The following is a 23,547-nucleotide window of genomic DNA, read 5'->3' on the forward strand; positions in this document are numbered from 1 at the left end:
AATCTCAACGCCGCAAGCGTGAAGAGTTCAGGCGCAGGCTGCGGAAGGAGCATGCGACAAATCAGTCCCATCCCCCCCCCCTTCCCTCGATGAAGGTCTGTCCCATCTGTGACAGGGTTTGTGGCTCTCGTATTGGCATGTTCAGCCACCAAAGTACTCACTTTAGGAGTGAAAGCAAGTCTTCCTCAATTCCGAATGACTGCCTATGATGATGATGAGCTCTGTCAAGCCCGTGTGGTGACTGGTGTGCAACGGTCATCACACGTTAAAAAAATTCACGCACAGGCATCTTCCACCCCCTCAATTGGAGTTCAGGACTGGAACATTGGGTCCTTCATTGAAACACCTGTCAACTCGTGGAAGCAAGTCATCCTCGTTCGAGGGACCGCCTATGAAGATGATGATGACAATCACCCATCCAGCTAGTTGCTGCTGCTGTTGACTGTAGGCCCGTGGAGCTAGGGAAGATGGTGGGTTCTGGCTCCTCTTTGAGCTTGCCTCTTGTTAGCTCCCTGCCTTTTCTGCTTGCCTGCCTTCTTACTTCTGTTAGCTCATTAATATATATTAATTTGATCATACAAGTCTCATGCTGGGTTGCTTCCAGTTGATGCGTTTAGATGAGTTCGATGGCTGTAATGATGGATTTGGATGGCTACAATTCGCACCTTGTCATCTGTGCACGGAATCGGCAGGGCAAAAGATAACTCCTTATCTTTTATGCTTCACTATCCTGGGTTTTCGCAGACTTATAGTCTCCGGCCAATTAGTCCATGGGCTTCTCTGCCTGACTGTATCAAAACCCTTTTGTCTCGATGTTAATCGGGTCTCGCCCCTGACCACAGAAATCGCATTAATCAGTTATGAGTCACCATCTGCCTCAGGCTGGCGCCCTTTTTCCAGCCCAACAGTCTGTGGCATCTTGCTGTGCAGTGATCACAAAATGTGTAAACCCTACACTTGTACCCATGTAACCCTGACCCCTCCCCTGGTGCTAAGCATTTTTAAACATTGTTTTGTACTTCCAGACTCGGATGATTCAGACCAAACCGCCGCAGAGAGACCAGGCGACAGACCCACTGCCTCCACCTCTGGCATCACCCAGCCCTCTTCCGACTTCACCACTGCCAGAGATGATGAAGACGAAGAGGAAGAGGAAGAGCTGCTGATCCTGGAGCCAGTGGAGGTGAAGGTGGGGGTGGAGACGGAGGAGGATACACCAGTTCCATCTGGGCCAGCTGGAACATCCTCCATCACCGAGTCTATAGTCATGGGATTACCCCATGCCTACTCTGATTCTGCAGTACCAAGCGGTGCACAGCAACACACCCCCAGCATTGCAGCGCCTTTACCGCAGCAACGGAGGTTGGTGCAGAAAAAGTCTGTTGCTGCGCGACAGATCGGCGTATACCAGGACATGGTGCGTCTGTCACAGGCCAGCATCGGCATAGATCGAGAGCTGCTCAAGGCCATGGCTATGATAGCTGGAAACATCGCGGCACTATCAGAACAACAGTCGGAGGATATGTCGCATCTGATCACCGCGATGGAGCGAACCGCCTACTTCGTCAATGCCATGCGGCAATCGACGGGATCGGGACATGGCGCGGAATCCCTCCCGTGCCATAGTAGTCGGTCAACAGCACCTGAGGGTGGGGAGCTGCCAGCAGCTTCCAGCCCTGAAGCCGTGCCTTCTGGATCACGAGCTTCTCCTGAGGCCCCATTCATTGCGCCTGCAATGTCTGACCCCCAATGACAACAACAGCACTCAGGGTGCAGTGCTGCACGCCGGCTTGGTACCACCATGAGGAGGTCCCGACTCCGGGGCAATGGAAAAGGGAAGGGCGGGAATAAGAAAGGGGAGGTGAGTCCCAAGGGTAGTGGAGCACACGGTCGAGGTCGAGGACAGTAAAGGGTGTTTTTTGGAGTCAAGTATTCATTATTCATTTAAAATAATTGAAGTTTGATTTTTAAAAGTTTATTTCAAGTTGTTAAGGTTTTGTTAAAGTTGTTATTAAAATTTCTAAAGTTGTTACAGTTGTTCAAAGTTATAGTTATAAGTTTTACAAAGTTTTAAAATTGTTGTATATTTTTTACATTTTTACATAAATGTTTGAATTGAATTTAAGCACTCTTGTACAGTGTCAAACTTTTGGGGTAACAGTCATCAGGTTCACAAAATGCAGCTCTCCACATTCAAGTAAAGCGTTCATTTATGAGCTGCTGACGTAACAATTTTGCAGTGGCATACGCTCTGCCTGCCCTCCGCTGTGGTGTTGGGGGAGGTCGGGGGTGGTGCCACGGGTTCATCTGGAAGCTACTCCTCATTCTCCTCCTCCTCATTTTCCTCTTCTTCCTCCTCCGTCTCCTGCACTCTCTCCTCAGGTGGTCCGACAGTCCCCTGTAGCAATTCCTGTCCCCGCATGATTGCTAAATTATGCAACAAGCAGCACACCACTGTGAACTGAGCAACCTCCTCAGAATGGTATTGCAGCCTGCCTCCCGAGTGGTCCAAGCATCGAAAGCGCTGCTTCAGCACTCCAATTCTCTTTTCAATAATATTACGTGTGGCTATATGGCTCTTATTATATCGTTGCTCGGCTTCTGTGTGAGGTTCCCGCAGGGGGGTCAAGAGCCAGATGGCGAGGCTGTACCCTTTGTCCCCCAGCATCCAGCATTTACCTTGTGGCTCAGACTTCAACAGGTCAGACACAGTGCTCTCACGCAAGATGTGCGTATCATGAATGCTCCCTGGAAAGTAGGCATTCACTGCCATATGCGTATGGTCGCAGACGAGCTGCACGTTGAGGGAGTGGAATCCCTTACGGTTTCGGTACACCTCCGCCTCCTGTAATGGTGCTCGCAAGGCAATATGGGTACAGTCAACAGCACCCTGCACCTTGGGGAAGCCGGCAATGTGTGCAAATCCCAAAGTCCTGTCACTCTGTGCCTCCCTGGTCATTGGGAAGTTTATAAATTCCATCCGACGTGCATACAGTGCTTTGGTTACCTGTCGAATGCAGCGATGAGTAGCATACTGAGAAATACAGCATATGTCCCCAGCTGATGCCTGAAAAGAGCTGCATGCATAAAAGGAAAGTGCCGCAGTCACCTTCATCTCATCAGAGAATGCAGTAATGTTGATGGTACTGGGCTACAGGTCTGCCTTAATGAGCTGGCAAATCTCAATGATCACCTCTTTTTGGAAGCGCAGCCTTCGAACACACTGTCGATCGGTCAGGTCCAAGTATGAACGCTTTTCCCTGAAAATCCTTTGGGGGTAAGTCCTCCTCCTCCTCCTCATCAGTCTGCGACCTCCTCCATTATCCTGATAACTTTGCTCAATAAACCTTCTCCCATCTGGATTCTGCATTAGACAGGTAATCAACAATACACAAGTGGTAGGGTTGCGGAGGGGAGTCATAAGCCAGGTAGAGAGTGGATAGCCCTTGTCTTCCAGCAGCCACCCTGACTTTGCTGTGGTAGCTAGAAAATTGCTGTCACACCAGATTGACGCAGATTGAAGGCATCATGGCTGCTAACAGGATATCATAGAATCATAGAAGTTTACAGCTCGGAACGAGTCTATTTTGGCCCATTATGTCCATGCCGGTCAACAAGAGGCAATCCAGCCTAATCCCACTTTCCAGCTCTAGGTCCATAACCCTGCAGGTTACAGCACTTCAGGTACACATCAAATACTTTTTAAATGTGGCGAAGGTTTCTGCCTCTACCACCCTTTCAGGCAGTGAGTTCCAGACCCTCACAACCCTCTGCGTGAAAAAATTTCCCCTCAATTCCCCTCTGAACTTTCTACCAATTACTTTAAATTTATGCCCCCTGGTTGTTGACCCCTTTGCTAAGGGAAAGAGGCCCTTTCTATCCACTATATCTAGGCCCCTCATAATTTTATACACCTCAATGAGGTCTCCCCTCAGCCTCCTCTGTTCCAATGAAAACAAACCCAGCCTATCTAATCTGTCCTCATAGCTTAGATTCTCCACTCCTGGCAACATCCTTGTAAATTTCCTCTGTACCCTCTCCAATGCAATTCCGTCCTTCCTGTAATGTGGTGACCAGAACTGCACACAGTACTCCAGCTGTGGGCTAACCAGTGTTTTATACAGTTCAAGCATAACCACCCTGCTCTTGTATTCTATGCCTCAACTAATAAAGGCAAGCGTTCCGTATGCCTTCTTAACCACCTTATCTACCTGGCCTGCTACTTTCAGGGATCTGTGGACATGCACTCCAAGATCCCTTTGTTCCTCTACACTTCTCTGTATCCTACCATATAATGTGTATTCCCTTTCCTTGTTAGCCCTCCCCAAATGCATTACCTCACATTTCTCTGGATGAAATTTCATTTGCCACTGTTCTGCCCACCTGACCAGTTGATTGATATCTTCCTGCAGTCCGCAGCTTTCTTCTTCATTATCAACCACACAGCTGATTTTAGTATCATCTGCAAACTTCTTAATCATTTCCCTATATTCAAGTCTAGATCATTGATGTATATCACAAAAAGCAAGGGATGTAGTACTGAGCCCTGCGGAACCCCACTGGAAACATCCTTCCAGTCGCTAAAGCACCCATCAACCATTACCCTTTGCTTCCTGCCTCTGAGCCAATTTTGGATCCAACTCACCACTTTGCCCTGGATCCCATGGGCTTTTACTTTTGCGACCAGTCTACCATGTGGGACCTTATCAACAGCTTTGCTAAAATCCATATACACTACATCATATGCTTTGTTTTCATTGACCCTCCTAGTTACCTCCTTGAAAAAGTCAATCAAGTTAGTCAGACACGACGTTCCCTTAAAAAATCTGTGCTGACTGTCCTTGATTAATCCGTGTCTTTCTAAGTGAAGATCTATCCTGTCTTTCAGGAATTTTTCCAATAATTTTACCACCACTGAGATTAGACTGACTGGCTTCTAATTACTCAGTCTATCCCTTTGGCCCTTCTTAAACAAAGGTACCACATTAGCAGTCCTCCAGTCTTCTGGCACCACACCTGAAGCCAAAGACGATTGGAAAATGATGGTCAAAGCCTCTGCTATTTCCACTTTTGCTTCGCTTAACAGCCTGGGATACATTTCATCCGGGCCTCGGGATTTATCCACTTTCAAAGCTTCCAAACCTCTTAATACCTCCTCTCTCACTATGTTTATTTCATCTAATATTTCACACTTCTCCTCCTCGACAGTAGTGTCTGCATCGCCCCTCTCGTTTGTGAAAACAGACGCAAAGTATTCATTAAGAACCATACCCACATCTTCCACCTCCACACACAGATTACCCTCATGGTCTCTAATAGGCCCTACCCTTTGTTTAGTTATCCTCTTGCTCTTAATATATTTATAAAACATCTTTGGGGTTTCCTTGATTTTACTTGCCAAGAATTGTTCATGCTCTTTCTTTGCTTTCCTAATATCCTTTTTAATTTCACCCCTGGACTTTCTATACTCCTCTTGAGATTCTGCAGTATTTAGCCCTTAGTATCTGTCATAAGCCTCCCTTTTTTTTGATCCTACCCTGTATGTCCATTGTAATCCAGGTGGCTCTGGATTTGATAGTCCCACCCTTTTTCTTTATGGCACATATTTGGCCTGAACCCTATGGATCGCCTCCTTGAATGTCTCTCACTGCTCTGACACTGATTTACCTTCAAGTAGCTGTTTCCAGTCCATTATGGCCAAATCAACTCTCAGCTTAGCAAAGTTGGCTTTTCCCCAATTTTGAACTTTTATTCCTAGTCTATCATTGTCCTTTTCCACAATTACCTTAAATCTAACTGAATTATGCTCACTAGCATCTAAATGCTCTCCCACTGATACTATAATTTGTCCTACATGGCGACTGTTGGTACTATCAAAAGGTGTGCCACCAGAGGGCACAGCAGTGGGAGAATTGTAGGTTAGCTGTACAGGTGTGCCTGGCCTAGTATAAATGGCAGGCCACCATAGAAACATAGAAACATAGAAAATAGGTGCAGGAGTAGGCCATTCGGCCCTTCTAGCCTGCACCACCATTCAATGAGTTCATGGCTGAACATGCAACTTCAGTACCCCATTCCTGCTTTCTCGCCATACCCCTTGATCCCCCTAGTAGTAAGGACTACATCTAACTCCTTTTTGAATATATTTAGTGAATTGGCCTCAACAACTTTCTGTGGTAGAGAATTCCACAGGTTCACCACTCTCTGGGTGAAGAAGTTTCTCCTCATCTCGGTCCTAAATGGCTTACCTCTTATCCTTAGACTGTGACCCCTGGTTCTGGACTTCCCCAACATTGGGAACATTCTTCCTGCATCCAACCTGTCTAAACCCATCAGAATTTTAAACGTTTCTATGAGGTCCCCTCTCTATGAGGTGTGATCCTCACTCTGGAGTTAGCAAATAAAGGACTAAGGTCACTGCAGTTCAAGTACAACACATTGCCTCATGGAGTCATTATTAGAGCATCTAAGGACACAACAATTGGTGACGAGATTACGAACTTTCACGCGAAAATGGCTACCTTGGTATGTTGCAGCAGTTCGCCGATGGTGATGATTGGGATGCCTTTGTGGAGAGGCTCGACCATTTCTTCACAGCAAACGAACTGGCAGGAGACGACCCGGCCACACTGGCTGATAAGCGCAGAGCTATCTTGCTAACCAGTTGTGGGCCCACCGTCTATGGTCTCGTCAGGGACTTGCTGGCACCAGCAAAGACAATGACCAAGATGTACAAGGAGCTCGTAACCCTGATCCATGAGCAACTCAAGCCTAAGGAGAGCATCCTCACAGCCAGACACCGGTTCTACACCCACCGACAGCCTGAAGGCCAGGAAATCGCGAAGTACGCCGCACACCTCAGGAGGCTGGCGGCACCGTGCGAGTTCGGCAAACACCTCACCGAAGCGCTGCGGGACATTTTTGTCATTGATATCGGCCATGAGGGCCTTCTTCATAAGCTACTGTCGGCGGATACCACAGTCACACTGCAGAAGGCCATCTCTGTGAGCCAGGCATTCATGACCTCGACCTGCAGTTCCAGGCAGATGTCTCACCCTCAGGACTCAAACCCAGCAGGTACTGTGCAGAGAGTGGCACCGTTTAGAGGCTGGACTGTAGAGCGCGAACCCTCTTAGGGAAGAGAGAACAGGCCCCTGAGTCCCCTTAACTCAGAGTCCACCGAGGGGGCTAATCGAGTAGCTCCATGCTGGCATTGTGGAGGGAATCACAGGGCTCACCAGTGCCGCTATAAAGAATATGTATGCAAAGGCTGCAGCACAACGGGTCACCTCCAGCGAATGTGTAAGAGAAATATGACTCACTATCACTGAAGAGTCTGCAGATGGCCATAAATCCAGCGCGGATTATGAAACGATAGGCAGAGAGGCAGCTCAGCCCCACGATGAGGTATATAGCATGTTTACCTGCACCACCGAGTATTCCCCGCTGAAGATGGAAGTCGAGATAGATGGCGTTCCAGTCTTCATGGAAGTGGACACGGGCACGAGCCAGTCAGTAATGAATCAAGGAGCCTTTGAGAGGCTATGGAACAATCAAGTTGAACGACCCAAGTTGGTCCCGGTTCAGGCAAAGCTGCGCATCTACACCGATGAAATTATCCCAGTCGTTAGTAGTGTGAATGTAAGGGTACTCCATGATGGCGCGGTGCACAAGTTACCTTTGTGGATTGTTGCAGGTGATGGACCAACGCTGCTCGGCAGAAGGTGGATGGAGAAGATCCATTGGAAGTGGGAAGACTTCAACCCTCCAGCGATCGACATTCTCTGCTTTCAGAGGCACAGCAATCCCTCACTTGAAGGTGGACCCGGCACCAGAGAGCAGACCAGCACAGCACCCGAGGCACAGACTGCTCAGAATGACTGCGTGAAGGTGATCCAGCTGAGATGACCCGAACGTACCTTCCAGGCTCCAGTGGTGGACTCTGGAGGAAGAAAATCGGATCCAGAGGCGACTTCCCAGCTTCGGTGACAGAACCCGGGGAGAAGAGGATCACAGCAGTCGACATCGTGGATGGAGGAAAGATGGCGCCCAAACCACAAGGTGAGGCGCTGAAGAAAAAGATGGCCGCAGCCAGCCCACGAGGTGCAGCGCTGATGGAGCAACATGTTTCTCTTAAAGGAGGCCTGCAACCCACTATAATTAAAGGGACAGTTCCACACACTCAAGCAATGTAATAGCAACTGTAAGTTCGAGACAAAATGTGTAACTGACAATCAGAGTTGTATACATGCAATAAGCAAGGAAAAGTCGCGCGATCATGTAAAATGTGTAATTGATGATCTGAATTGTATACATAAAATCTTACAGTACAGAAATAGGCAATTTGGCCCGTCATTCTAATTCTTTCAAAGAGCTATCCGACTAGTCACACTCCCCCGTTTATTCCCCATAGCCCTGCAATGTTTTTTTCTCTTGTAAATATATATCCAATTCCCTTTTAAATGTTACTATTGAATCTGCTTCCACCACCCTTTCAGGCGGTGCATTTCAGATCAAAGCAACCTGCTGCATTAAAAAATTCTCCTCATCTACCTCCTGATTTCTTGCTAATTATCTTAAATCTGTGTCCATCTATAGACCCTCCTGCCAGTGGAAACAGTTTCTCCCTATTTACTCTAGCAAAGCCCTTCATATCAATTTGCTCTAAAGAGAACAATCCCAGCTTCTCTAGCATATCCACGTAACTGAAGACCCCCATCCCAGGCACCATTCTGGTAAATTGCCCCTGCACTCTCTCCAGGGCCTTGACATCTTTCCTAAAGTCTGGTGCTCAGAATTGAACACCAGTTGTTAACCTGTGGAATTCCCTACCGCAGAGAGTTGTTGATGCCAGTTCATTGGATATATTCAAGAGGGAGTTAGATATGGCCCTTACGGCTAAAGGGATCAAGGGGTATGGAGAGAAAGCAGGAAAGGGATCAGCCATGATCTTATTGAATGGTGGTGCAGGCTCGAAGGGCCAAATGACCTACTCCTGCACCTATTTTCTAAGTTTCTATAATCCAACTGAGGTATCCCCGGTGATTTATAAAGGTTTACCATAACGTCCTTGCCTTTGTACTCTATGCCTCTATTTATAAAGCCAAGGCTTCCATTTGCATCTTTAACAGCCTTCTCAACTTGTCCTGCCACCTTCTGGATGTGAGCAATGTTAAACTGTCAATTCTCATGGTGCTGCAAGATTGCATGGTCCACATTGAAATTATTAACAGAATCAATAGTTGAGCAGCAGATTGCCAGGAAAGTACAACAACAACCCGGGGGTACTTGTGCATGAAACACAAAAGGTTAGTATGCAGGTACAGCAAGTGATCAGGAAGGCCAATGGAATCTTGGCCTTTATTGCAAAGGGGATGGAGTATAAAAGCAGGAAAGTCTTGCTACAGTTATACAGGGTATTGGTGAGGCCACACCTGGAATATTGCGTGCAGTTTTGGTTTCCATATTTATGAAAGGATATACTTGCTTTGGAGGCAGTTCAGAGAAGGTTCACAAGGTTGATTCCAGAGATGATGGGGTTGACTTATGAGGAAAGGTTGAGTAGGTTGGGTCTCTATTTATTGGAATTCAGAAGAATGAAAGGTGATATTATTGAAACATAGAAAATTATGAGGGGGCTTGACAAGGTAGATGCAGAGAGGATGTTTCCATTGATAGCGGAGACTAGAACTAGAGGGCATAACCTTATAATAAGGGGCCGCCCATTTAAAACTGAGATGAAGAGAAATTTCTTCTCTCAGAGGATTGTGGATCTGTGGAATTCGCTGCCTCAGAGAGCTGTGGAAGCTGGGACATTGAATAAATTTAAGACAGAAATAGAGAGTTTCTTAAACGATAAGGGAATAAGAGGTTATGGAGAGCGGGCAGGGAAGTCGACCTGAGTCCATGATCAGATCAGCCATGATCGTATTAAATGGCGGAGCTGGCTCGTGGGGCCGTATGGCCTACTCCTGCTCCTATTTTTTATGTTTATCTTTCACTTCTTGACTCACTGCAGAATTATGTGACCACTTCAGCACAATGTCTGAATTCATTTTTCCAATTTTTATTTCCTTCTTTTCTTCGAGGTGGTGTCTCATATTGGGGTAGGTGATGGTTCATGTCAGTGTACAAATTGCATGAGAATCAGCTGCCTTCTGGAACATCATCTATGTATCCATTCTTCACATGTGAGCCTATACAATGAATGTAGGCAGGTTGTTCAATTCTGTGAGCCTATACAATGGATGTGGGCAGGTTGTTTGATAGAATCATAGAAATTTATGGCACAGAAGGAGGACATTCAGCCCATCGTGTCTGCACTGGTCGAAAATGAATTATCTTGCCTAATCCCACTTTCCACCTCCTGATTTGTAGCCTTGCAAGTGCATATCCAAGTACTTTTTAAATGCGATGAGGGTTTCTGCCTCTACCACCCTTTCACGCTGTGTTTCCAGACCCCTACAGCACTTTGAGTGAAAAACATTCCCTCAAATCCCTTCTAATCCTTTTAACCATTACTTTAAATCTACCCCCTCGTTATTGACCTCTCCGCTAAGGGAAATAGGTCCTTCCTATCCACTCTATCTAGGCCCCATATAATTTTATATACCTTAATTAAGTCTCCCCTCAGCCTCTTGTGTTCCAAAGAAAACAACCCCAGCCTATCCAATCTTTGCTCACAGCTAAAATTCTCAAGTCCTGGCAATATTTTCGTAAATCTCCTCTGTACCCTCTCTAGTGCAATCATATCCTTCCTGTAATGTGGTGACCAGAACTGTATGCAATACTCGAGCTGTGGCCTAACTAATGTTTTATACAGTTTTCCGCTCTTATATTCTGTGCCTCAGCTATTAAAGGAAAGTATCTCGTATTTCTTCTTAACCACCTTATCTACCTGTCCTGCGAGCTTCAGGGATCTGTAGGCAAGCACTCCAAGGTCTCTCTGTTCCTCTACACTTCTCAGTATCTTACCATTTATTATTCCCTTGGCTTGTTAGCCCTCCCCAAATGCGTTACCTCACACTTCTCTGGATTGAATTCCATTTGCCACTTTTCTTCTCACCTGACCAATCCATTGATATTTTCCTGCATTCAAGAGCTTTCTTCCTCACTATCAATTACATGACCAATTTTTGTATCATCTGCAAACTTCTTAATCATGCCTCTTATATTTAAGTCTAAATCATTGATATATACCACAAAAAACAGGGGATCTAGTACTGAGCCCTGTGAAATCCAACTGGAAACAGCCTTCTAGTCACAAAAACACTTTGCTTCCTGCTTCCTGAGTATTTTTGGATTCAACTCACCATTTTCCCTTGGATCCCATGGGCTTTTCAGTGCTGAAATTGCCTCTTCCAATCAGGCCTCTGGCCGCTTGGAAGCGTCAGCCACGGGGCGGCGTGGAATTGCTGCCGATTCTCCGTGGAGGGGCCGCCATTTTGGAAATTGCCCTTGGTGAGTTTTGGAGCGGTGCCCGGGACCACTCCGCCCGTTTTTGCACCGCGGTGTGCACGCACCGACCCCTTACCGACTGGCAGGGAGCCCCTCGCAAAATTGGCCCTTGGGAAATTGCCCCTCTCCCGGTATTGCCCAGCGGAAGTGGCCCCGCCACCGATCGGTGCCCCAGACAACTTTTGCTGTCAGTACACTCTCTGTGGCATGGCTGCCAGGCCGCCCTTAAAGGGGAAGGTGCACTGCCACAGCCGCCATGTTATTTCTTTTTGGCGGTCGACTGCCAGGTCGGTCTGACAAATATCGGCGCGGTTTCGGCCGGGCCGCCAACAAGCAGCCTGGCAACCCTGTTTAGGTGCCAGGCCACTGCCCCAGCCAAAACCCTCCCTGGTGGCCCAGTATTTGACACTAAAGTGGCTGCAGAGTTCACAGTGGCCCTCCGCTTTAAATGAAGGGGCGAAACCTTCTGATGCACCAGCGCAATGACCGACAGCCTCGGCTATTCCTGCCCGCTCCCACTTCCGCCCTGCTAGTGATGGCTACTCCTCCCCGCCCCCACTTCCGCCCCACTATGACAGCTAGTCCTCCCCGCCCCCACTTCCGTCCTGCTAGTGACAGCTACTCCTCCCCGCCCCCACTTCCATCCTGCTAGTGATGGCTACTCCTCCCCGCCCCCACTTCCGTCCTGCTAGTGATGGCTACTCCTCCCCGCCCCCACTTCCGTCCTGCTAGTGACAGCTACTCCTCCCCGCCCCCACTTCCGTCCTGCTAGTGATGGCTACTCCTCCCCGCCCCCACTTCCGTCCTGCTAGTGACAGCTACTCCTCCCCGCCCCCACTTCCGTCCTGCTAGTGATGGCTACTCCTCCCCGACCCCACTTCCGTCCTGCTAGTGACAGCTACTCCTCCCCGCCCCCACTTCCGCCCTGCTAGTGATGGCTACTCCTCCCCGCCCCCACTTCCGCCCTGCTAGTGATGGCTACTCCTCCCCGCCTCCACTTCCGTCCTGCTAGTGATGGCTACTCCTCCCCGCCCCCACTTCCGCCCTGCTAGTGATGGATACTCCTCCCCGCCCCCACTTCCGTCCTGCTAGTGATGGATACTCCTCCCCGCCCCCACTTCCATCCTGCTAGTGATGGCTACTCCTCCCCGCCCCCACTTCCATCCTGCTAGTGATGGCTACTCCTCCCCGCCCCCACTTCCGCCCTGCTAGTGATGGCTACTCCTCCCCGCCCACACTTCCATCCTGCTAGTGATGGCTACTCCTCCCCGCCCCCACTTCCGCCCTGCTAGTGATGGCTACTCCTCCCCGCCCCCACTTCCGTCCTGTTAGTGATGGCTACTCCTCCCCGCCCCCACTTCCGTCCTGCTAGTGACAGCTACTCCTCCCCGCGCCCACTTCCGTCCTGCTAGTGACAGCTACTCCTCCCCGCCCACACTTCCACCCCACTATGACAGCTACTCCTCCCCGCCCCCACTTCCGTCCTGCTAGTGACAGCTACTCCTCCCCGCCCCCACTTCCGTCCTGCTAGTGATGGCTACTCCTCCCCGCCCCCACTTCCGTCCTGCTAGTGACAGCTACTCCTCCCCGCCCCCACTTCCACCCTGCTAGTGATGGCTACTCCTCCCCGCCCCCACTTCCGTCCTGCTAGTGACGGCTACTCCTCCCCGCCCCCACTTCCGTCCTGCTAGTGATGGCTACTCCTCCCCGCCCCCACTTCCGTCCTGCTAGTGACAGCTACTCCTCCCCGCCCCCACTTCCGTCCTGCTAGTGACAGCTACTCCTCCCCGCCCCCACTTCCATCCTGCTAGTGACAGCTACTCCTCCCCGCCCCCACTTCCGTCCTGCTAGTGATGGCTACTCCTCCCCGCCCCCACTTCCGTCCTGCTAGTGATGGCTACTCCTCCCCGCCCCCACTTCCATCCTGTTAGTGATGGCTACTCCTCCCTGCCCCCATGTCCACCCTGCTAGTGATGGCTACTCCTCCCCGCCCCCACTTCCGTCCTGTTAGTGATGGCTACTCCTCCCTGCCCCCATGTCCACCCTGCTAGTGATGGCTACTCCTCCCCGCCCCCACTTCCGTCCTGCTAGTGATGGCTACTCCTCCCCGCCCCCACTTCCGCCCTGCTAGTGACAGCTACTCCTCCCCGCCCCCACTTCCGTCCTGCTAGTGATGGCTACTCCTCCCCGCCCCCACTTCCGTCCTGCTAGTGATGGCTACTCCTCCCCGCCCCCACTTCCGTCCTGCTAGTGATGGCTACTCCTCCCCGCCCCCACTTCCGTCCTGCTAGTGATGGCTACTCCTCCCCGCCCCCACTTCCGTCCTGCTAGTGATGGCTACTCCTCCCCGCCCCCACTTCCACCCTGCTAGTGACAGCTACTCCTCCCCGCCCCCACTTCCGTCCTGCTAGTGACAGCTACTCCTCCCCGCCCCCACTTCCGTCCTGCTAGTGACAGCTACTCCTCCCCGCCCCCACTTCCGTCCTGCTAGTGACAGCTACTCCTCCCCGCCCCCACTTCCGTCCTGCTAGTGACAGCTACTCCTCCCCGCCCCCACTTCCGTCCTGCTAGTGATGGCTACTCCTCCCCGCCCCCACTTCCGTCCTGCTAGTGACAGCTACTCCTCCCCGCCCCCACTTCCGTCCTGCTAGTGACAGCTACTCCTCCCCGCCCCCACTTCCGCCCTGCTCGTGATGGCTACTCCTCCCCGCCTCCACTTCCGTCCTGCTAGTGATGGCTACTCCTCCCCGCCCCCACTTCCGCCCTGCTAGTGATGGCTACTCCTCCCCGCCCCGACTTCCGTCCTGCTAGTGATGGCTACTCCTCCCCGCCCCCACTTCCGCCCTGCTAGTGATGGCTACTCCTCCCCGCCCCTACTTCCGCCCTGCTAGTGATGGCTACTCCTCCCCGCCCCTACTTCCGCCCTGCTAGTGATGGCTACTCCTCCCCGCCCCCACTTCCACCCTGCTAGTGACTGCTACTCCTCCCCGCCCCCACTTCCGTCCTGTTAGTGATGGCTACTCCTCCCCGCCCCCACTTCCGTCCTGTTAGTGATGGCTACTCCTCCCCGCCCCCACTTCCGTCCTGCTAGTGACAGCTACTCCTCCCCGCCCCCACTTCCGTCCTGCTAGTGACAGCTACTCCTCCCCGCCCCCACTTCCATCCTGCTAGTGACAGCTACTCCTCCCCGCCCCCACTTCCGTCCTGCTAGTGACAGCTACTCCTCCCCGCCCCCACTTCCGTCCTGCTAGTGACAGCTACTCCTCCCCGCCCCCACTTCCATCCTGCTAGTGATGGCTACTCCTCCCCGCCCCCACTTCCGCCCTGCTAGTGATGGCTACTCCTCCCCGCCCCCACTTCCGTCCTGCTAGTGATGGCTACTCCTCCCCGCCCCCACTTCCATCCTGCTAGTGACAGCTACTCCTCCCCGCCCCCACTTCCGTCCTGCTAGTGATGGCTACTCCTCCCCGCCCCCACTTCCATCCTGCTAGTGACAGCTACTCCTCCCCGCCCCCACTTCCGTCCTGCTAGTGATGGCTACTCCTCCCCGCCCCCACTTCCATCCTGCTAGTGACAGCTACTCCTCCCCGCCCCCACTTCCGCCCTGCTAGTGACAGCTACTCCTCCCCGCCCCCACTTCCGTCCTGCTAGTGATGGCTACTCCTCCCCGCCCCCACTTCCATCCTGCTAGTGACAGCTACTCCTCCCCGCCCCCACTTCCGTCCTGCTAGTGATGGCTACTCCTCCCCGCCCCCACTTCCATCCTGCTAGTGACAGCTACTCCTCCCCGCCCCCACTTCCGTCCTGCTAGTGATGGCTACTCCTCCCCGCCCCCACTTCCATCCTGCTAGTGACAGCTACTCCTCCCCGCCCCCACTTCCACCCTGCTAGTGACAGCTACTCCTCCCCGCCCCCACTTCCGTCCTGCTAGTGACAGCTACTCCTCCCCGCCCCCACTTCCACCCTGCTAGTGACAGCTACTCCTCCCCGCCCCCACTTCCATCCTGCTAGTGATGGCTACTCCTCCCCGCCCCCACTTCCACCCTGCTAGTGACAGCTACTCCTCCCCGCCCCTACTTCCACCCTGCTAGTGATGGCTACTCCTCCCCGCCCCCACTTCCGTCCTGCTAGTGATGGCTACTCCTCCCCGCCCCCACTTCCGTCCTGCTAGTGACAGCTACTCCTCCCCGCCCCTACTTCCACCCTGCTAGTGACAGCTACTCCTCCCCACCCCCACCCTGCTAGTGACAGCTACTCCTCCCCGCCCCCACTTCCGTCCTGCTAGTGATGGATACTCCTCCCCGCCCCCACTTCCGCCCTGCTAGTGACAGCTACTCCTCCCCGCCCCCACTTCCACCCCACTATGACAGCTACTCCTCCCCGCCCCCACTTCCGTCCTGCTAGTGACAGCTACTCCTCCCCGCCACCACTTCCACCCTGCTAGTGGCAGCTACTCCTCCCCGCCCCCACTTCCGTCCTGCTAGTGATGGCTACTCCTCCCTGCCCCCATGTCCACCCTGCTAGTGACAGCTACTCCTCCCCACCCCCACTTCCGTCCTGCTAGTGATGGCTACTCCTCCCCGCCCCCACTTCCGTCCTGCTAGTGGCAGCTACTCCTCCCCGCCCCCACTTCCGTCCTGCTAGTGATGGCTACTCCTCCCCGCCCCCACTTCCGTCCTGCTAGTGATGGCTACTCCTCCCTGCTCCCATGTCCACCCCGCTATGACAGCTACTCCTCCCCACCTCCACTTCTGTATGGGGCGACCAGAACACATCAGAAACGGTAGGTGCACCTCTTTTCTGGCGGTGGGCAATTTTGGCCCCTTAGTTTTTTGACAAATCTGCCATGTGGGATCTTGTAAAAGGCCTTGCTAAAATCCATGTAGAGTACATCAAATGCATTACCTTATCAAACCTCCCCGTTGCTGGGGAGTTCCAGAACCAGAGGTCACTGTCTAAGAATAAGGGATAAGCCATTTTGGACCGAGATGAGGAGAAACTTCTTCACTCAGAGAGTGGTTAACCTGTGGAATTCTCTACCGCAGAAAGTTGTTGAGGGCAGTTCGTTAGATATATTCAAAAGGGAGTTAGATATGGCCCTTACAGCCAAAGGGATCAAGGAGTATGGAGAGAAAGCAGGAAAGGGGTACTGAGGTTGAATGATTAGCCATGATCTTATTGAATGGCGGTGCAGGCTCGAAGGGCCGAATGGCCTGCTCCTGCACCTAATTTCTATGTTTCTATGTTTCTATGTTACCTCCTCAAAAGATTCATCAAGTTAATCAGACATGATCTTCTCTTAAAAAATCCATGCTGACTGTCCTTGATTAATACTGTAAGGAGTTACATTGTTAAAAAAAGTGTACCTTGAACCATGACTCCAGAAAAGTTGATATCCGGATAGGCCTAGACAATGGAGCCATTTGAATACGAATGCTACTAGAAACCAACAATTAAGTCACCTTGGGAAGGTTACTTTGCAAAGGATCTCACCCTACAGACAGGCGGTGGTCAAACTAATCATGGACAATGACCCTAAAAGAAGGACAATTAGCCATCAAAAGTTCACATTTGATGCTGCCATCGTGTTAAATCTGTTTCAAGATTGCAAGTTGGACTTTGGTATAAAGAAGACCCATTTTTCGAAGGCAAGGAGCAGTATAGGAACAGCTACAGAAGCCAGCCAGTCTTCAGGACACAAGCTGCAACCAAGAAAAGGGCCTACAGTCAACCTCAGAAGACAGCCAGGGAATTGGTGATTGTATGTTTGTTCCAGTCAAATCAAAGAAGGGTTTTGTGAGTGGGCCTGGGTAACTTTATATGTAACAGTCAATTCGCGGACAGGTTTAACTTTGTCAAGTTGTGTCGATGCAAATGATCTTTTCGTGGGGGTTTGTATTCTGGGTTTGTTAGATCATAGTGATTTATACTGGGGAGGTAGTTGTGTGTATGTTTAATAAAACATACAAATCTTGGTTGAGCCAAAACCCTGTGCCATGTGTAATTTTGTTCTTATAAATCCTGACATCAAAGAACTATGTAATGGGGGACTAGGTATTTAGAAACTCTTTCACCTCCCTTTTTATCCCTCTCTCTATCTCATCTGAAAATCCCGTAACCAGAAATGTTGAACTGTCATTCCTGCCCCTCTTTAAGCCGTGTTTCGGTTCCTGGTTAAGCAACACCTCAATTTCAAAATACTCATCCTTGTTCTAAAATCCCTCCTTGGCCTCGCTCCTCCCTATCTCTGTAATCTCTTTCAGCCCCACAACCCCGCCGAGATATCTGCACCCCTCTAATTCTGCCCTATTGAGCATTCCTGATTATAATTGCTCAACCATTAGTGGCCATGCCTTCTATTCCCTAGGTCCTAAGCTCTTGAATTCTCCGCCTCAACCTCTCCGCCTCGCTACCTCTCTTTCCTCCGTTCCTTAACATTTTCTAGCCTTTGCTATCCCTGCCTTCCAAACTCACTTACTAATTTACTGCCTTCCGTTTGCAGTTTTGCCTCTCACTACTAAATCTTCACTCAGATTCACATCCTCCTGCCAAGTTAGTTTAAACCTTCCCCAACAGCACCAGCAACTCCTTCCCCACCCCCCCCTACCCATCTCCCTACTCCCCGGCAAGGATATTGATCCCAGCTTCTGTTGAGATGCAACCTAATCCGATCCTAATGCCTCAAGAATTTAAAGCCCTCCCTCCGGCACCATCTCTCAGCATTCATCTGCTCTATCTTCCTATTTCTGTACTCACTCGCACGTGTTACCAGGAGTAATCCGGAGATTATTACCTTTGAGGTCATGCTTACTAATCTTTTTCCTAGCTCTCTAAATTTCGCCTGCATCATCCCTCTTTCTACCTCTGTCATTGGTACCAATATAGACCACAAGCTCTTGCTGTTCACACTCCCCCCCCTCAGAATGCCCTGCAGCCACTCAAGGTCACATCCTTGACCCTGGCATCAGGGACAACATACCACGCTGGAGTCACATCTGTGGTTGATCATGTGAGCCTATACAATGAATGTGGACAGGCTGTTTGATCATGCAGGGGCATCATTACAAAACCCAATTTTATCCTCACTTGATGTCCATACTCATATTTCCAGAAGGGCCAATGGATAGTGATCAAGAATGGATATCTTGATCGATATGTTCTCCTCCTTAACCCATAGAAACAAAAACCAGCTGCTCAAATTCTGCTCCAGCAGAAATCAGCTAACTCAGTGGGGACAAAACTTGGGACCTTCCTAGTGTGTCTGCCTGACCTGCTGAGCCATGATTGGAGTCACGACCATTAAATTCAAATACGACACTGCTCGTCTAAAAATCAGATTTGTGGAAATCATTGTACTAAGGAATAGCAAGTTACCACTGACTCAAATCTTCTCGTCAGTTTGGCAGTCTGGCACCACCCAAGCAAAACTGAATAGTTAACCTTGCAGTCATGGTCAGAAGTCTGTTCTCAATATTGCTTCGGTTTATTTATAAAACCATAAACGTTGATGTATGGTAAAAATTGCAAACTGAGCAGATTACAGCTTAGCTGTAACTCAGCCTGATTAGATGATTAGTTAGATTCATGTCTTGGCCCCAGTTTTGCATTCATTCCCAATTAAAGCTGTGCTATAATTGGCTTGTTTTCAATTTTCAATCGGTTAGTCATACGATTGATTGTTGCACTCAAAAAGCTTTCTGTCATGTATTCAACTGTCATTGTAACCCATGTATAAGCTGACCGAAGTTGTACACCTTGAGAACACTGACCACAGGGGGCGAACTTGTGGGAGACACTCCTAACCTGGACTTTCCGGTATAAAAGGGGAAGCTCCACCTACCGTCTGTCTCTTGAGGTCTTGGTAATAAAGGTAACTGGACACAGAGTGATCTTCTCTCAACTTTGGGCCTTGTGTGCATTTATACTGTATACAAAGGACGTATTATTGGCGATGAGAAACTGGGATTTAAACCACTCGAGCATGGCCATTAGCAGCACATACTGTGTTGGTGATGATTGGGACGACATTATTGAGAAACTACAGCAAAGTTTTGTCACTAAGGAATGGTTGGGACAGGATTCGGCCGACAAACGCAGGGCTCATCTCCTGACGGTTTGTGGATCCAGAACGTACTCCCTGATGAAAGACCTAGCGCCAGAGAAGCCGGCGGACAAAACGTTCGAAGAGCTCCGTAAGTTGATCGGGAACACCTTAAACTGGCGAGCAGCATGCACATGGCGAGACACCGGTTTTACACGCACCGGCGGCGAGAAGGGCAAAGCGTTCCAGACTTCGTGGCAGATCTCTGATGACTGGCGAGCCTATATAAGTTCCCAGATGCATGCAGAGCGGAGATGATGTGAGACTTTTTTATTGAGGGCATCGGGTATGCTGGTGTTTTCAGGAAACTGATTGAGACCAAAGACTGACCTTGAAAGCATCGGCTCTGATAGCCCAGACAATTATCTCAGGGAAGGAAGAGACCAGAATGATTTATGGCAAAAATCTTGGCTCAAATGCGGCAAACGACCAGTAAGTCAACATTGTTAACGTGGCACACAGTTCTCTAGGCAGACAAGGGCAATCGAACATGCCCCAGCATGCAGTTGAACCCAAAGGGGGAATTCAACAGAGACAATGGCTAGCTGAACGGTGATTCATGCCATCGCAATGGACAGTGCGGCCAGTAATGTGGCCATCAACACGTATTAATGGTGCGTTTAAGGACATTTGCAGAGACAGTCAGAGACGATCGATTGGTAATGGACCTTTTGTTTCCAACAATGGGGCCTCTAGCTCATGCTGGAGGTGTGGAGACAAATACCCAGCCAGAGCTTGCAAGTATCAGCAATATACCTGCAGAAACTGCAACGTCAGCGGTCACTTGGCGTGTATGTGCAGGAAGTCTGCAGCCAGGTTGATGTATGAGGAGGACGGGCCCGATGTAAGCCCTACGAGGCCAAATGAATACTGGGGGAAATCGCTGGAAGCTGAAGTTCAGCGAGTTCATGTGGAGCACATATACAGTTCATATACCAGGACGCCACCGATAATGATGAAAGTGCTCCTCAATGGCATCCCAGTATTAATGGAGCTGGACACGGGGGCCAGCCAGTCCCTGATGAGTATCAAACAGTTCATAAGTTTGCGGGTGTCCAAGGCCAGGAGGCCAAAATTATTGCCGATTGACGCACCGCTACGGACATATACAAAGGAGATCATTCCGGTGCTAGGCAGCGCCACGGTAGTCGTGACCCACAAAGATTCGGGGAACACGTTGCCACTCTGGATTGTCCCGGGGGACGGTCCCGCACTGCTGTGGAGGACTTGGCTTGCTGTCATGAACTGGAAATGGGGCGATGTCAATGCAATTTCTTCTGTGGAGCGAGTATCATGCTCACAGGTCCTGGACAAATTTGACTCATTATTTCAACCCGGCATTGGCACTTTCATGGGGACCAAGGTAGTGATGTACATAAAGCCGGACACCAGGCCAGTACACCACAAGGCCAGAGCGGTGCCGTACATGATGCGGGAAAAGATAGAATGCGAATTGGATCGCCTGCTGAGGGAAGGCATCATCTCGCCAGTCGAATTCAGTGACTGGGCGAGCCCGATCATGCCGGTGCTCAAGGCGGATGGGTCGGTCAGGATATGTGGCGATTACAAGGCCACCATCAATTGGGTGTCACTCCAAGACCAGTACCCGCTACCGAGAGCGGAGGACCTCTTTGCGACGCTATCCGGTGGCAAACTTTTTTCAAAATTGGACCTGACCTCAGCTTACATGACCCAGGAGCTGGCGACCATCACGACACACAAGGGGTTGTTTGAGTATAACAGATGTCCGTTTGGGATTCGTTCGGCCGCCGCGATCTTTCAGCAAAATATATAAAGCCTCCTCAAGTTGATTCCAAGGACGGTGGTTTTTCAAGACAACATCCTCATCACGGGTCGTGATACTGAAGAACACCTCCACAACCTGGAGGAGGTGCTACACAGACTGGACCGGGTAGGGCTGCGACTGAAAAAGGCGAAGTGCATCTTCTTAGCTCCAGAGGTAGAATTCCTGGGGAGGAGGGTAGCAGCAGATGGGATCAGACCTACTGCGTCCAAAACGGGAGCGATCCAGAGAGCACCCAGACCCCGTAACACGATGGAGCTGCGTTCATTCCTGGGGCTCCTGAACTATTTTGGCAACTTTCTTCTCAAATTGAGCACGCTGTTAGAGCCGCTACACGTGCTCCTACGCAAAGGTCGCGGGGAACAGCCAGGAAAGGGCTTTTGATAGAGCACGCAATTTGTTATGCTCCAACAAACCGTTAATGTTATATGACCCGTGTAAGAAACTAGTTTTAATGTGTGATGCGTCGTCCTATGGGGTCGGGTATGTTTTGCAGCATGTGAATGCCAATGGTCAGTTACAGCCGGTAGCTTATGCCTCCAGAAGTCTGTCCCGGACAGAAAGGGGCTACGGGATGGTAGAAAAGAAAGCACTAGCATGTGTATATGCAGCAAAAAAATGCACCAGTACTTGTTTGGCAGAAAATTTGAGCTGGAGACAGATCACAAACCCCTAACGTCCCTTTTGGCCAACAACAAGGCCATAAATGCGAATGCATCGGCCCGCATACAGAGGTGGTGACTTACGTTAGCCGCCTATGACTACAAAATTCGGCACAGACAGGGCACTGAAAACTGCGCCGATGCACTCAGCAGGCTACCACTAGCCACCACTGAGGGGGCAGCTGAGCGTGATGCTGAGATGGTCATGGCTGTTGAAGCTTTCGAAAGCGAAGGCTCACCTGTGACAGCCCGTCAGATTAAAATCTGGACAAATAAAGACCCGCTACTGTCTTTAGTTAAGAAATGTGTCCTGAATGGGGACTGGGCAGCCACGTACGGGGCATGCCCTGAGGAGTTTAAACCGTTTCATAGGCGCAAGGATGAGCTCTCGATTCAGGCCGATTGCCTACTGTGGGGAAACTGAGTAGTCATGCCCCAGAAGGGCAGAGAGGTGTTTATCAGAGAACTTCACAATGAGCACCCGGGCATTGTCATGATGAAGGCAATTGCCAGGTCACACGTTTGGTGTCCAGGGATAGATGCAACCTGGAACTTTGTGTTCGCAGGTGCAACACGTGTGCTCAGCTGGGTATCGCATCCAGGGAAACCCTCCTTAACCCCTGGTCCTGGCCCGCCAAGCCATGGTCACGCATCCATGTGGACTAAGCAGGTCCTTTCATGAGAAAAATGTTTTTGATTGTAGTCGATGCCTACTCCAAATGGATTGAGTGTGCCATTTTAAATTCAAGCACATCCTCTGCCACGGTAGAAAGTCTACGGGCAATGTTCGCCGCCCATGATCTACCGGACGTCTTCACAAGCATTGAATTCCAGGACTTCATGGCAGGAAATGGTATCAACCATGTCAGAATGGCACTGTTCAAGCCGACCTCAAACGGCCAAGTGGAATGAGCAGTGCAGATAATCAAACAGGGGATGCTCAGAATCCAAGGGGGTTCCCTACAAAGCCGCTTATCATGCCTCCTGTTGGCCAATAGATCCCGACCACACTCGCTCACGGGGATTCCACCCGCAGAGCTGCTAATGAAAAGGACGCTCAAAACCAAGTTATCCCTTATACACCCTACTATGAAAGAAATTGTTGGGAGCAGGCGTCAGTCACAATGTGACTACCGTGACAGGAATGTGAGGGCGCGATGTATTGATGTCAATGATCCTGTTTTTGTCCCTAATTACGATGCAGGGCCAAAATGGCTTGCAGGCACTGTGATTGCCAAAGAGGAGAATAGGGTTTTGGTAGTTAAACTTACCAATGGATAAATCTGCCGCAAACACATGGATCAAACTAAAAGGAGGTTCAGCAACCCCATAGAAGAAGCAGAGGAAGAACATGACGTAGAGTTTACTCCACCATAGGTGACCAAACACCGGAACCAAATGGAGGAGAGCCCAGTCACTGTGGGCAGTCCGGACAGCCCTGAGGCACCGCAAACAGCAGACACTCAGGCCAGCGGCCAACAACCGGGGCCCCAACTCAGGTGCTCTACAAGGGAGCGTAAACC

Source organism: Pristiophorus japonicus, chromosome 5, assembly GCF_044704955.1.
Source record: "Pristiophorus japonicus isolate sPriJap1 chromosome 5, sPriJap1.hap1, whole genome shotgun sequence".
In the NCBI taxonomy this organism is placed as follows: domain Eukaryota; kingdom Metazoa; phylum Chordata; class Chondrichthyes; family Pristiophoridae; genus Pristiophorus; species Pristiophorus japonicus.